This window comes from Marmota monax, unplaced genomic scaffold (genome assembly GCF_021218885.2).
Source record: "Marmota monax isolate L192 unplaced genomic scaffold, Marmota_monax_Labrador192_F-V1.1 WCK01_AAM20220418_F8-fsc00078, whole genome shotgun sequence".
Classification (NCBI taxonomy): Eukaryota; Metazoa; Chordata; class Mammalia; order Rodentia; family Sciuridae; genus Marmota; species Marmota monax.
The window spans coordinates 8,570,041-8,584,912 of NW_026694865.1; the positions used below are offsets into that span (position 1 = coordinate 8,570,041).

General features: G+C 41.8%; 1 protein-coding gene and 1 long non-coding RNA gene across 7 annotated transcripts in view; one reads left to right on the forward strand and one right to left on the reverse strand.

Moving 5' to 3' along the window:
* Positions 1–10,204, reverse strand: part of Tln2 (talin 2) — a 400,739-nt gene extending 390,535 nt beyond the window's left edge. For all 5 annotated transcript variants that reach the window (XM_058573295.1, XM_058573296.1, XM_046426521.1 and 2 more), the window contains exon 1: positions 10,079–10,204. The gene's annotated coding sequence lies outside the window, so the exon portion shown is untranslated. The remainder of the gene's footprint in view (positions 1–10,078) is intronic.
* Positions 10,205–10,299: 95 nt separating this feature from the next.
* The window catches only part of LOC124080613 (uncharacterized), a 28,108-nt gene continuing 23,535 nt past the window's right edge, over positions 10,300–14,872 (forward strand). Inside the window, exons 1-2 of one of the 2 annotated variants that reach the window (XR_009225136.1) lie at positions 10,300–11,336; positions 11,442–11,541. This is a non-coding gene — a long non-coding RNA (uncharacterized LOC124080613). Of the gene's footprint in view, positions 11,542–14,872 lie in introns of both variants that reach the window. The other variant, XR_009225135.1, reaches the window with a different exon arrangement.

Below are 14,872 nucleotides of genomic sequence, written 5' to 3' on the forward strand. Positions count from 1 at the left end.
CTTTGCTTGTAAAATGGAGAGGATATACTAGAACCATTCAGGTTTCCCTTTCTTAAAAAAAAAAAAAAAAAAAAGACAATAATAATAAACTACCCTTGAATCACAATAAGATATCCCATAAAGGCACCTGCCTTTTCTTTTTTTTTTTTTTCTTCAACTGCTTTGTAGCTGGGCCTCTGCAGGCTGCCTGGGCTGACATCTTACCCATGGGGTGAACTCCTACAGCCCAGTGGGGGAGGGTCCAGGAGTGATAAGCATTGAGCCCAGAAGAGAGCCCCTCAAGGAGAAAATTAAGCCTCTTAAAGTGTCCTCCATGTAATCTCTCAAACCCAGGCATAATCCACACTCTCCTTCAAAGATCTTTCATGTATGACCTCAGGCCACACTTGGAAATAGCTTCACTCACATCAAATAGGTCCTATACACAGGTGCCAAGTCATTAAATGGGCTGTCTTGAGGCAATGCAAATAGAAATAGAAAAGAGAGTTTTCATTTAAACACACTAAGCTCTGGGTCTCTCTAACTTGGGTGCTTGAAAGAGCAGTGCTGGGAGGAACCACTGGACAGCCCCACCCATCCATGAGCTGGAATGCTTATGAGGAGACATCTCTCCACATGGTCAAGTGGACCCTGGGGATGAATGAGTCACAAGAACATTAAGGTCAATGACAAACACTTCAGACAAGTCAATTTATCTTCTTCAACCAGCAGCAAAAGTTACCAAGTAGCCTGCTTAAGTGCCCCTCTTCAGAGATAAAAATGAGAGAGGCAACCATTTGTCTCCAGCTAGCTGTCCTCTGCAGGTGCCTCCTATCACTCAACAAGTATTTAACAAGGATGTGCTTCATTCATTCAATACTTAGCCCCTAATTCTCAGCACATGGTCTAAAACACTGTGTCCTGAGACCCTGCTTTTCCACCTCCACATTAGGCTCTTCTCAGCTCAAGTCTGGGAAAGATGTATTACTTCTCACCCAAGGCTAACTTCTATAACCAATAACATTCTTTCACATATTATTCATTATTTTTTTTGTTATTGTTGAATACTTACTATATGCCAGCCATTGTTTTTGACACTTGGGGATCCAGTGGCAGAGGTGATTTCTCTTTTGAGCTCATATTATAAGAGCCATGAGATGGACAACGAATGAGTCACATGTGTGATATCATGGAATGACAAATGAAAAAAGAGCAATAAGAGGCTTGAAAGTGGGGCCAAGAAATGCCAGCATGACCTTTCAAGAGATGAGACTCGAACAAACTCCTAAGTGAAGCGGTGTGTGAGAGTGCACCTCCAGATTTCAGAAGCCAGAAAGACAAAGTCTTTCTGAGAGCTGGAGATTGAGCAGCCAAGAGTAAGAGGAGAACCAGGCAAGGGTTGTGACATGAAGGACAGGGGAATAAAGCATCCCAAAGAGTGGGCAATCAGTAGCTAAATGCTGTGGAGAAGCTGCAGAAGGTAACTAAGAAATGGTCCCTGGAGATGTGTGGTTTCAGTGGAGGAGTGAAGCAAAAGCCAGATAGATTGGAGTAGGTTCAAAAAGAATGAATGGAGAGGAAATGGTGTCAGGGAACATGAACATTCTTTTAAAAATATTTGCTATGCAGAAAGAGCAGAGAAATGGAAGAACAGATAACTAGGACAGAGGGTCAAGGGAATTTTGTTACTGCTGCCATTTTTTCTCTAAGATGAAGATGCTTCAACATGTTCCTGATGGGAATTACTCACCAAAGAGGGACACTGAAGATGCAGAAGGGAAAAGAGATACCTGCTTGAGTGAAAACTGAGGGGAGAGAGGATCCCGTGCACATGAGATTATAGGTACTAGTAGGTTAACAGATTTAGTGAGGAAAGACGATGAAACCAGTTCCCAGTTAAGTTTTTTCCCTGAAATAAGCTAATTAATCAGCTGGGTACTCAGTTAACTGAGAGTGATGTGAGGCTAGAAGCTTTGCAGACCTTGAGGTCCTGAGTCAAAAGTAAGAGGATGCAGATGGCTGTGTATTTCTTCCACCCAGATTTATCAGCCTGGGACTGGAGCATGGTAAGCAGAGGGTAGGTTTAACCAAAGGTAAAGTTTAATCAGGGAAGTAGGGTGATAGGTGAGAGGGTTCTGGGTATTAAGGAGGTGTACAGAAACCTGAGCTGGGTACAAGGGAATGTGGACAAGAAAGGGATGACAGAAAATGCAAAGGAAGGACTACCAGGTCAGAGGCCCTTATAGGGTAAGGGTTAGGTGGAATTGAGTTCTGGAGAAAATAAAATGATAGAAAAAACAGTGACAATTAGACTGGGATGCTTGTCCAAATTTTGGTGGGGAATGTAGTCATTGGCAATAAAGTCTACAACCGTGTTTTGCAAATGATTAGGTTGCAAATGTAGTGGGTAGTGAATCATGACTGCTATCTTTTCTTTTTTTCTTAATGAAACTGAGTAAAAATGTATGAGAAAATATTATGGCTGATCAGGGTAGATTCTATTGTATGAAACCTTTCAGTTATGTCTCTATTGGTTCATCACATACAATGTATTTGCCATGTGATTTGAGATTAGGAAAAACTTCAAAGACACATAGGTGATCTTTCTCTTGACATGCTGTACCACATAATTCTTTGTTTTTAATGCTCTCCTGTGCATTGTAGGATGTTATGTGGCACCCTCAGCCAATCTAGATGCCAGTGTCTCCTCCTCTTTCCCCCAAGTCATGAGCATCAAAAACCCACCCAAGACACTTCCATGTATCCTCTGATGGCAAAATCACGAAGAACCAGAGGTCAGAGATAATTACACAAAGAATGAAGGAAGTAGGGTAGAGAAAAGACAACTGAAAGAGTATCAAGGAGAAGAGATTGCAGGGAGAATGAACATTCTCTACAGATGTCCTTGCCACTTAAACTATTGATGGGAGGTGGAACTATAGACCAAATGCTAAAATTTTCAAAGATTGAGGCCAGTGACCCAGAGAACCATCAGTGAGTGGTCCCCCACCCTAGGTGTACCTTAGAACCATCTGGAGAACTAACCTACCAATGTCCAGACCCATCCCATCCCAAATCAACTACAGGTGACTCTAATGTGCAACCAAGTCAGAGACCCTGCAGAAGAACTCACTCTACAAAGCCCTGCTTATACATCACCCCTTTCATGAAAATTTCCCTCTTAGTTACCTTTTTCTCCTGAGCCCCATTATTATTACCAATTTTGTTTTGCTTCTCACATGTGACATCACAGAAAAGAATAAAAGGCTCTAAAAGCAGAAAAAAAATGTTCATTTGCTAAAGAATTTTAGAATCTGAGAGAAGTACGGAGAGAAGCCCTTTGGGAAATGTTCCTCTTGAGCTTTGGGCCATACTAGCCTCTCAAGATCTTCCAGACCAGTGTGATTCTCAGAGGAGAGACAAGCTGCTCAAGTGGCACTGATAAGCATCATTAGAAACATAAGCGCTTTGGTTATGCTGCAATAAACCCTTGTTGAAACTAATGGTCACTGCCCTAAGCATTCTCCAAAAACTGTACCAATATTTACATTGCAGCACAATTTAAGCCACATTTATCATCTGGTCGCCATTTTATTCTTAATATTCACCACACGTAGCTAACTTCTTGTTAAAAGAAACCAATAGCTTCAAATCTCGAATTTGTATGTGTGATGAGGTGAGGGGGAAAAGGAAGAAATCTTTAACAGCCCTCTACTCTCTCCCATGAGAATACACTGCAGAATAAATTAAAACAATAACCATAAACTGATTTTCCTGGTTGATTAAACACACACATCTATAAAACATCACTAAATTCCCAAAAACCTACCATAGATAAAGGTAACAAGTAAAATAGCCCAAATACTTATTTTTTTTCCCAGCTTGGTGAAACTGATAAAATTGAATTAACTTGTCTTCATTGAGATTCTAACTTTCATCAGTAATCAGGTAGAATATAAGATCTGCAAAACAAAAGGTAGTGGTTCCTCTAAAGAAATGCTTCTCAAACCTGGTCCCTAACCCAGAGGACCCACCTCACTGAGGAGCTTGTTTGCAAATGATCAGACCTCACCTAAGCCCTAGAGAAACAGAAACTGGAGCCCAACAATCTGGGGTTTAACAAGTCCTCCAGATGATTGTGATGCATTTTAGTTTGAGAACCAGTGATCTAAACTGAAGCATAATTTTCAAATTGTGCAGTCAGAGCTTCCAGTGGTTTGAGATCCACTCACAAGATCCACAGGGTCACACGGTGTATACTTTGAAAAATATAGATGGAGTGTCACTGCTTTTGAAAGTTTGGTTCTAGCTGTAAGGGCCAAAAACTCAATAGATTCTATCAAGATTTCAAAAGTTACATTAAGAGGCAGGGTTGAAATGGTTCAAGTTTACATGATTTATCTAACCTAGGGGTAGTGGGAAAGACCTGGGTTCAAATGCCAGCACAGCCATCAAGCAGAACCACTCTGGGCCTCAAGTTTCAGGAGGTCTGCTATCTAGGAAGATTCCCCAAGCAACCAGGGGCTTTTCCCCTTCAAGGACCACCACTGGTCTTCCCTCAGACAGGATAACAAAGAAGAGTGCTTGCTAAAAGATGGGTTTGTTTTCTTTTCATTGCTCTGCTGGGAACAAGGGTAAGCTTTTCCTGAAAACATCCTTTACATTGAAGATATTTGCTAAAACTTGGAAAAAATCTCAGAATTTTAGAAGATGATTAATTGAAATTTTCCAGAAATAAGAGATTGTTATAGGAGGAATCAGAGCAAGTAAACATGATTATTTCCCAGTCTTTGGGTCCCCAAAGAGGTCCTGATGTATTTCCTATTTATTAAAAGAATAGTGTTTTCATATAGAAAAACCTCCATATTTGAACAAGTAAACCAATAAAGGTATATAGAGAGAAGGTTAATTATCTTCTCCTTCCCACTAGCAATTTTAAACAATATCAAGTTTTGTATGTCCTTCCACATCTTTCTCCAAGGTCATACACTTAGGACTTCTTTTTTAAAATCAGAAATAGGATCAGACTACATATGATATTCTGTAGCTAGTTTTTATTATACATGTAGTTTTTATGTAATATATCATGAACATATCTCACAAAACAATCCATAGTACTAACATACCTTACTGTTTTTATTCTACTGACATTCATGTTGTTTCTAGTTTATTTACTATCATAATCCCGTAGTAAACATCCTCATATGGAGATCCTTACCTGCCAGTGTTTTTATTTCTGTAAAACTAGGGTTCAAATGTGGGACTGCTGAGCTATAGCATGCAGGCTCCAAACTTTCCCAAGTCCTCTCTTTTCCCCCAAAGTCTTCAGCAATTCACATAACCACCAACAGAGTCGGAGAGTTGCCCTGCCACACCCAACAGAAGATGTTACTACTCTTTTAAAAAGTGCACCACTAAATTGGGTGTGGTGGTACATTCCTATAATCCCAGCAGCTTGGGAGGCTGAGGCAGGAGCACTGGGGGTTCAAAGCCAAAGCCAGCCTCAGCAACTGTCAAGGTGCTTATCAACTCAGTGAGACCCTGTCTCTAAATAAAATACAAAATAGGGCTGGGGATGTGGCTCAGTGGTTGAGTGTCCCTGAGTTCAATCCCCGGTACCAAAAAAAAAAAAACAACAACAAAAAAAAACTCTTTATTTTTTAATTTGCATTTCTCAGACCATTAGTGATGTTTTGAACCTTTTCTGCTGACCGATCATTTGCATCTCTTAATTTGCATCTCTTTTTCTGGGAATTGCCTATTCACATCCTTTGATCATCTTTCTATTGTTTTGTCCTTTGCACAGCATTTAATCACACCCTCAATCCCCACCCTCAATTGATTAGATACACAAAATACAAGAGTATCATCCTCCAGAGACCCAGAGACTGAATGTTTCAGGTAAGGGCAGGGTCTGTCTTAATAAGAACATGGTAAACCTTCAAGAATATTTGCTGAATTTTGTTTGTTAAAATTGCAGCTAGAAAAGTATAAAGGAAATACAAATGTTCATTACTTGTTCTACATTTTCAGCACAGCATCAGTTTGACCAAAACTAAATTGCTGGTTAAGAGAAAAAACAAAATCATGGTCTTGGCACTGACTCTGAAAATCCACTGTGAAATGGGTAAATGAGCCCAGTTCTAATTCATAGCTGTGGCTGACACATAAATAAAGGCTCTCACAACCAAAGCATTTTGTACCCAGCCTGGTCCACCAGCTGCCATTCAAATGGCACCTGCCACAGAGCCAAAGGTTGTTAGATAGTCCATGAACAAGAAAGGCCTACCTTAAGTATTTTATTCCTTTTTTGTTTTTGTTTTGCCCCTGCCTCCAAGACTTGCTTACCTTTCAAAATTGCCTCCTTATGGGGGTTGGGGGGTGGCCTGCAGAGAAATTTGGCAGAGTTCAGATTCCTAAACTCTTTTAACTTTAGGGAAAACATCTGGCTAGGCCCACCATTTATTCCCATTATTTGTAATAGTTCTGTTTGGCTTATGTTTTAACTAGTCTCCTTATTAAATATAAAAGCAATAGGATTAAAAAGTTCTGGGGGAAAGTACTGTAATTAAAAAGGCACCAGTTGGGTATGTGAAGCTATAATTCTGAGCTGCTCATTATATTTTTCTTCTTGTCTTTAAAGGGTTTTGTACTCAATTTTAAAAGACTTTGAATTATTTAACTAATTTTTAATACTTCCTGTATTAGCCAAACACCACCCAAAATCTACAAGAAAACATTATGACTCAAAAGTTCTGGAGCATAGTGTCACAGATCACAAACTAGAGATACTGTCCCAAGAGTCTGAGCATGCCCCCACACATAAACACAAACAATACAGGGCCTGACAAATTGACAAGCAACTTTCTAAAGTGCATAGGTATTACCTAACCCTTTGAAGTTACAAAATCTTAATAGGAAAAAAAGGCAAGAACTTTAATCAAGCCATGAAGTTATGATAATAGCAATCAGGCAAGAGGCAACAAAGCCCAGTTTTGAACACATAAAAAAGAGATAAATATTAAGGTAGTAAACTTGGGAATAAGAACTGGAGGTATGTAATAAAGTTCCTCTTTGAGTTGTTTTTATAAAATTTTAATATGCACAAAAATATGTGACATATAGTTATAGAGTAAAATGGTAAAATTAATAAACATATTTAGGTGTGTAATTCTTTCTCTGAGCATACATGATAAAAAATTATAATGTTCATCACCTGTAACTGCTTATGAAAAGGAATGATCTGGGAGTAGAGGGTGATGGGAATCACTGTAATTTAGTGAAAGAAAAGAAACTGGAATAGAAAATCACACACATGCACATGTGTGTGCATACACACACACACACACACACACACACACACCCCCTTTCTTAAATTCTATCTTCACTTAAAAATATTCTAGGGAAGAGTGTTTGCAAAAACACAAAATGAAACAAAAACCTTGAACAAGTAGAGTCAGCAGTAGGTGAATTAAAAATACACAGATAGCTTACACATACTGAGTACCTAGTAACTCATTCAGCAGGGTTAGATTTTTCAAAGTTCACTTTCCCTTTGAAGATAGAAGTGCAACATCAATGCCTAATATAAAGACATCCTAGTAATTATTTAATGCCTACTAGATAACTGAAAACTGTACAAAGGCAGAGAGAAAATGGTGGTTCCACCAGTCAGAAAGAGGTATTTCCTACCACCTCTCAGACTGGAAACTTCATAAAGCAGATGGAGGTTTTCTGCACTACTTTCTCTTCTAAATTGGAGAAATGTTATCTTGGTGTTTTCCACTATTCTTAATGCTCAATGTAAAAAAAGAAATTAAAAGTGTTCCTGCAGGTAACCCTCCTGCCCCAAGGCCACTTTCCCCACCCACTATCCTCCTCAATTTTTGCATAGATAAATGAGCAATCAAGAAGATAGAATCTTGGAAACTCAGTGTGTGACATTGACGTGGGAAGCACTTATTGAAGTGAATAAATAGCAAAGAAGCAGCCTATAAAAACCTGACATCACATCTAGATGAAAGCCTCTGTACTCCCTCCACATACAGTTCTCCCCCCGCCCCACGTTTTTGTGGTTCTTTCCATCCTCTCCAATGATGAAGACCCAATATGCTGACATGACCTCAATACTGTGACATCATTTCATTAAGACTTAAAGGAGAAAAGCTGGGACATTCTTGCACTCATCCCATCCCATCATAGGGCAGCAAACACGCCCCCCCTCCCTTCACAAAGCAAAGGTCAATCTATCTACAAAAGTAAAGATTTTCCACCTCCCAGCTAAGAAGTCCCCACCTCCAAGCTCTAGAAAAGAGGATAACCAGCAACCTGAGGAACGCCTCACTCAGCACACGCAGGCGCTCTTGGAAACAAAAGTGGTACTTAAAGCACCTGGGTGCTTGAAACCTACGTGTATTTTCGGACCCGTTTCTCTAGAATATCATCCCTGCTCTCCTGCCTTAAATTGTGTCTCTGACAATATCAACTCCTCTGCTCATTCCTCTCGTCTTCTGGAAATAACCACGGGTTATTTTCACCACGAGCCGTTTTCACCACAAGCCGCAGGAATTCTTCCTTCGCCAGTTATCTCGGCTCTTCCCCAGCATCAAGAACGCAAGTTTCCCCCACGTGTCACCTGAAGCCCCAACTTATGGAAACGCCCCCCATTCCTCGCCTACAGCAGCAGGCACTATCCTAAGAGCCCAGCACGTAGAGGCCGGGCGCTTATTGCTTTGCCGCCACAGCCAAGGAGGCGACTGGAGGCTTTTGGCTAGCAGACCCAAGCCAGGCCCTCGCCAGGATCCGCGAACTGGTGCGCCTCCTCTCTTGCCGGGAGTGAGCCCTAGCGCCCGGCGGAGCATGAAAGCGACCCCGAGCGCGGGATAAATGCTCTTCACCCAGCGCAGGGCCCGGGACGCGGCCGTGCGCACCGCTCCGAGGGAGCGCCGGGGGCGGCGGTAGGGAGAACACGCCAGGGAGAGGGGCGTGTTCCCTGAACCTCGGAGCACTAAAGCCGTATCCGCGGGACAGGGACACCGGGGAGCCAAGCGCTAGGTCAGTAACCACCGGTCTCAGTCCCAAATATCGTGGGGCCGGCCTGGCGACGCGCTGCAACCCGCGCGCCCTTGCGGGGACAGCCGCCTCGGCGCCTGCCTCAGCGCGCAAACTTTCCCAGTGACAATCGCTCCTGCCTCCCGGAGGAGAGTCGCGCTATCCTCGGGGCTCAGAAACTGTTCGCCCCCTCCCCTCCGCAGCCGAGACCCACTGAAAATATGGCGCCCTCGAACGTCGTTCCTCCGGCCCCTCAGGGATCCCGAAATGCCTGTTTCCAGGTCCCTGTGGCTCCCAGTGGGCGCGAAATCAAAGCTCGTGGGGCCGGGGAAGGAGCCGCTCAGCCAGTGAGAGGCCACCGCTCTAGATCCAAACCCTGCCCTCGCTTTCGGCCGGGAGCTTCCCCAGTCTCTCAGCGGCCAGCAGTTTGCTAGTGGCGAGAATGGCAAGTGAAGGGGAGTCGTGGAGTCTGCAGGTCTAAGGGTCTAGCTCTGAGAAGGAGCTCCCGGTTGTCTTTGCCGGGAGCCTCGGCGGGAGTCTTGTTTGCAAAGTGGCGTTGGAGTCCGGGCGGCCAGTGCTGGAATGAAGCCGCTCCGCCCTCGCCAACTCTCCTGGCGCGGGGGCCCGGTCGGGGTCGAGGGGACACTCCATGCAGGCGGGGCCGCTTTTCAAAGCCCAGTTACCGGAAACCCGCGGGAGCCCCGGAGGGGATCAGCTGCCCACAGCCAGGAATCCGCTCTCAGGCGCCGGCTGCGAGACTGTTTGCAAACCGCGGCGCCCAGGTCGAGTGCAGTGAAACGTACATGTGCAATAGACAGGTGCATTAATTTCAATTTATTTTTATTTTCCTGCAAAAAGCCCTCCCAGAACATGAAATCTGGGAGCTTTGCGGGTTTTTTTCTGCATTGACATCACTCACGAGATGCAAAAGGGAGGAAAAATCACCCACATTTTCCTTCTGGAGAGGGGAGGGAAAAGACATGAGAAATTCATGCAGCGTGCATGCAGCTGGAGGAAGAGAAAAACCCGAGTGAGCCGTGCGCCTTACCGGGGGATGCATTTACTGTCTCATTGCAGAGCGCCTGCCCCGGAGTGCAGCCGGCGTCCCCCCGCGCGCCCGGCGATCGCTCCGCTCCCGCAGCCGCCGCAGCCGCCTCAGCCGCTGCCGCCACCGCTGGCTCCGGGCGCGGAACAAGAGCCGAGGGCGAGCGCGAGCGCACGGCCCGCGAGCGCCAGGAGGGCAGGAAGCGCGTCATCACTCGGGGACGGCGCGGCTCCGGTGCGGGCCCGGCGCCGCACGGCACCCGAGTCGGGCCGGCACCGATGCTCTGGAGACTCTCTAAGGTCTCTATACAGCTGTGCCTTGCCGGGAGGCTCTTCGAGAGCAACGCGCCCGCGAAGTTTTCGCGGGGAGACCGGGTGCAGAGTGTCTGCGAATCCCCAGAACTCGGGCTCTGCTGTGTAAAGGGGATTAAGCGGGGAGGGACTCGGCATCTTGTGGAATGGAAGTGCCTTCCCGGGAACATTGGCCAAGTCCTGGAGAAAGAGAAGTGTGGCTTTTACCGTGGGTGAAGTTCTGCCGCAACGCGGGTGGCGGGAACCCGGGGCGAGCTTGCCCCCTTCAGCACGTTCACCGACGCCCTGCTGGTCGAAGGTCACTTAGGGATTTGGGGGAACGACTTGAGGGATGAGTGGAAGAAGAGGCGTGTTCTATTTACAAAATAATTAAAAATTTTCTCCCGTCTACCATGCCCTTGAATAACATCAGTTATATACTTCGCCCCTTCAATTTATAGCTATTGGGAAATGCCATAGGGAATGTGGATCAGTGTGAAGATTATTAAGGAGGCAAGGAGACAAATCCCAAAATACTGTGTACCCTGTTATCCCATTTTTAAAAGTTATCATGTATGGAAGGAGGCAGAAAAGACTGGGCAAATAATACCAATGCTTTCACTGGGTCTCTTGGTGATTGGTGGGATTGTGGATGGGTTTTCTTTTTCTGCTTAATTCTAATTTTTCTGTAAAGGAGACATTAGTGTTGTAATTTCAGGGGAAAAAATAAAGTAAGAAATAGTTTGGTGCTTTTCCCCTCACCCCAGTACAGAATGGCCAGGGTAGACCCCTCTTTCCAAAGAATAGGTAGCAAATCTCTTTAGTTACTCAAACTCTTTAGTTACTGCAACTTTTCATTGTTTCTTAGAGCATGAAACAGCTGTCACTGTAAACTCAAGAGTGTGTTGATTTTGTAAATTGAAACTGTCTCGGAGAAGCCCACTGGGACATTGGATAAGACTGGACATTCTGTAAGAACAAGTGCATGTTCTTATCAAGACTGACAAACCTGATTGTATGACTTAAGAGATCTTTATAACCTTAGAGTACGACTTTGTAACTTATTCTCTTTGCAGAGAATAAACCTTACAAATCAAAAACACAATCAGAACCAATCAGTGGCCACTTGAGGAAGTCCTAAAAGTTGCAGAGCACAGACTGTTTCTAATTGCACAGGTAAAATGCTTCTGTTCACCCCTTTTTAAACATTCATCAGCCTAACACAATAACTAGTGGTGGCAGCAAGTCACATCAGGGAGTGGTTAAAAAAAATGTTTCAGTATGAGCCTGGTAATAAGCTCATTAATGCCATTTAAGTTATCCCTTCATTCACTGACAAATAGTAACCATATTTTTATAGCTCTAGTGCCAGGATTACATAAGACATGTATCAAAAAAGAAGAAAAGTCCATTGCATCTGATGTCATTTTCTCCTCTCCCCAGTTCATGGGGTGTAATGGCTACCCATAAAGCATATCAAAATCAGTTTGTTCCCCCTACACCCTGTTGGATTTCAAGCTTTCCCATCATTTATTCCATCTTCCTTGAAGTAAACCCACATTTTTCCACTACTCAACATTGAGATGCCAGCCAATTATAAGATAAGCCCCATGAGAGTAAGGATCTTGTCTTCATTTCTATGCCTAAAAAAGAGCCTGGCACATCGTTGGTGCTCAATAAATATTTGTTTCATATAAATAGCATATTTGTACACTATTTGTTTAGTTCCTGAGTTATTAGAAACATTCTTTCTTATTAGACTGTCAACATAATCCTGGAATGCTTCCACGTAGATTTATAGCCTTGGTTTAATCTAGTAATTTTACTCTTTTCAAAGAGTAAATCTTAGGATATTCAAAGCAGTGAGGTGCAGGTGTCTGAATAGCTATAATTACAAATCCAATTAGTTCTATTCTGTGGCTCTCTTAGATCAATTAAACCTTTTCAATTGATCTAGTGAAAAAAAAAACGTCAATCCTAAAATTCTTTGCTTATGTACTAGCTTCAAACCAACTGACTTTGAATATTTCATTTTATAATACCTCAGTTTCTATAACCACTCTTATTATTTCAAAACTATTTGCTGATTCTTTAGAAAAACCACTAACCATTTTATTGCCTATACTTTTCAACAAATTCCCCCATAGAAGTAAAATTGATTTTATCAGTCAGTAACTTATTGTAACTTCTCTGAAATTGACTCTCTTCTACTAGACCTGAGAAGTGATTTCTAAATTTAGAGTCAAATGTTAGTACCCTTTATCTTTACTAGTCACAGTGATCATAGCATTACAGACCAGAAAACAAAACTAAGACAACAACAACAAATCCCAGCTAACTTCTTTTAAAAAGGTTATATTTGGGGGATTTGTTTCTACCAGCAGAGGAAAACAGATGGTAATTTCTCTTAAGAGTATGTAGGACCTGAGAGAACAACTCATTCTATCGGAGCAATTTCCAAAGCCTTTATACATGTCCTATTTCCTGCTCAGCAGATTATGGGTAACTGAAAATAGATACATTTTGTATACATAAAGAATACAATTTTTACAGGGGTGGGTTGAGGGTGGGGTAGGGAGTGGCTTATGCCTATGACTGCTCAGGCAGGAGGATTGCAGATTCAATGCCAGCCTCTGTAACTTAGTGAACCCCTAAGCAATTTAGCAAGACTCTGTCTGAAAATACAAAATATAAAGGACTAGGAATGTGGCTCAGAGGTAAAGTGCCCTTGGGTTCAATCTCCAGTACAAAAAAAAAAAAAAAAGAAGAAGAAGAAGAAAAGGCAATATTTGAAGAAGCAAATAAAAAACAATTTTCAAATCACTTAACAATAAATAATCTGAAAGAAAAACTAATTTTTTCCACAAGTTAGATCTATAATTACTGAACTAGACATTACTTGATTCTGAAGAGCTGAATGCTGAGAGATTGTGTCCCCCTCCTCCTGTGGAACTTAACTTTCTGACATCCTGTCTGCATCTGTATGTATCTGGGGTCACATTCATTCAGCTTTCATAGCTGAACAAACCCAACTATATTTGGTGGGATTATTTGAAACCCACCAAATTTGGAATTGAAAAGAAATTCCACCAGATATTCCACTTTTATTTATAAGATCCTATTTTGTGCCACGGTAAACTATCTTCTAAGGGATTCTTTGATATAGAATATGACATAGATTCCCCTCCTTTCAAGAAGCTTATATCCTCTCCCAGGAGTAAGGTAGAAGTAGAAATCACATTTTCTAAAAATTGCCTATTACTCAGAACCAGTGATGAAAACAAAATATTCAAGCTTCTATTCTCATTTGACATCTTCAGGTTTTTAAAATTTTCCCCATCTCTTCTAATTATAAACTCTAGGAGAGAATATTACATAAGTTGAAGGACAACATAAAGATTTTTTGTTGTAATTGTTTGTTGTTTTGTTTTGTTTGGGGGTACTGGGATTTGAACCCAGGGGTACTTTACCATTGAGCTACACCTCCAGCCCTTTAAAATTTTTTTTTTAGTTTGGGACAGAATCTTGCTGAGTTGCCCAGGTTGGCCTCAAACTTGTTATTCTTCTGCTTCAGCCTCCACAGTCACTGGGATTACAGGTGTATGCCTGGTTATAAGTTATTTTTACTTTATTCAAAAAGAAGATATTTGACATTTTGCAAGAATTAATATATTTTATCTTTTTAGCTATCTCTGAGTAGAGCTTCATCTTATTCCTGACAATTCAGGATGAAGTGATAGATATAAATCTAATTCATTCTCCCCCTGCCCTCTCTTTCTCAACTTCAGTTGAGGCACAGATTTATTTAGAAAAGCAAGGAGTACACATCCAAGAGGGAATATAGGCTATCTCAAGAATAACAAACTATCTCTTTTAAAAGAAGGCATTGGTCATATAGATTCAGGAAATGATTGTTATCATTGTATTCAACACAGGACGTCCTTGAGATAACTTTTTATTTTATTATAGTATATATAACACACTACAGAAGTTTTTTGAAGTGTCTCTGGAGCAACATCCAGAAGAATACCAATAATTATTTTTCTAAATTGGATTTATTTTTAATTCAAATCAAATTGTTAATATAGAGTGAAAAATTTGGGAGGTAGCGTGTTTTTCTTTTGGTTGACTTAAGAAGAAATGTATGGGGTTATACTGTGTTTAAAGTTCTTTTTAAAGTTATTGTGGATCTTCAAAACTGTTTATTTCATATGTGACTTTTACGAATCTGATCATTTGAGATTTTTATAAAGTATTCTATCTAAATGTTTTCATGAAATGTTCTATAATATCAAGATATTAAAGGAAGACTTTAAAATTAAAAAGAAAAAGTTTAAATCTGTGTTCACAGCCCATTGACCTCTTGGCTCTGAAGGTGTTAAAATTTATTTGTAGGTTCCAAAAGATTCTTTTAAAACATTTTATTACTAGGTACATTGGTGTACAACTGTAACCCCAGCAACTTGGGAGACTGAGGCTGGAGGTTTGCAAGATCAAGGTCAGCCTA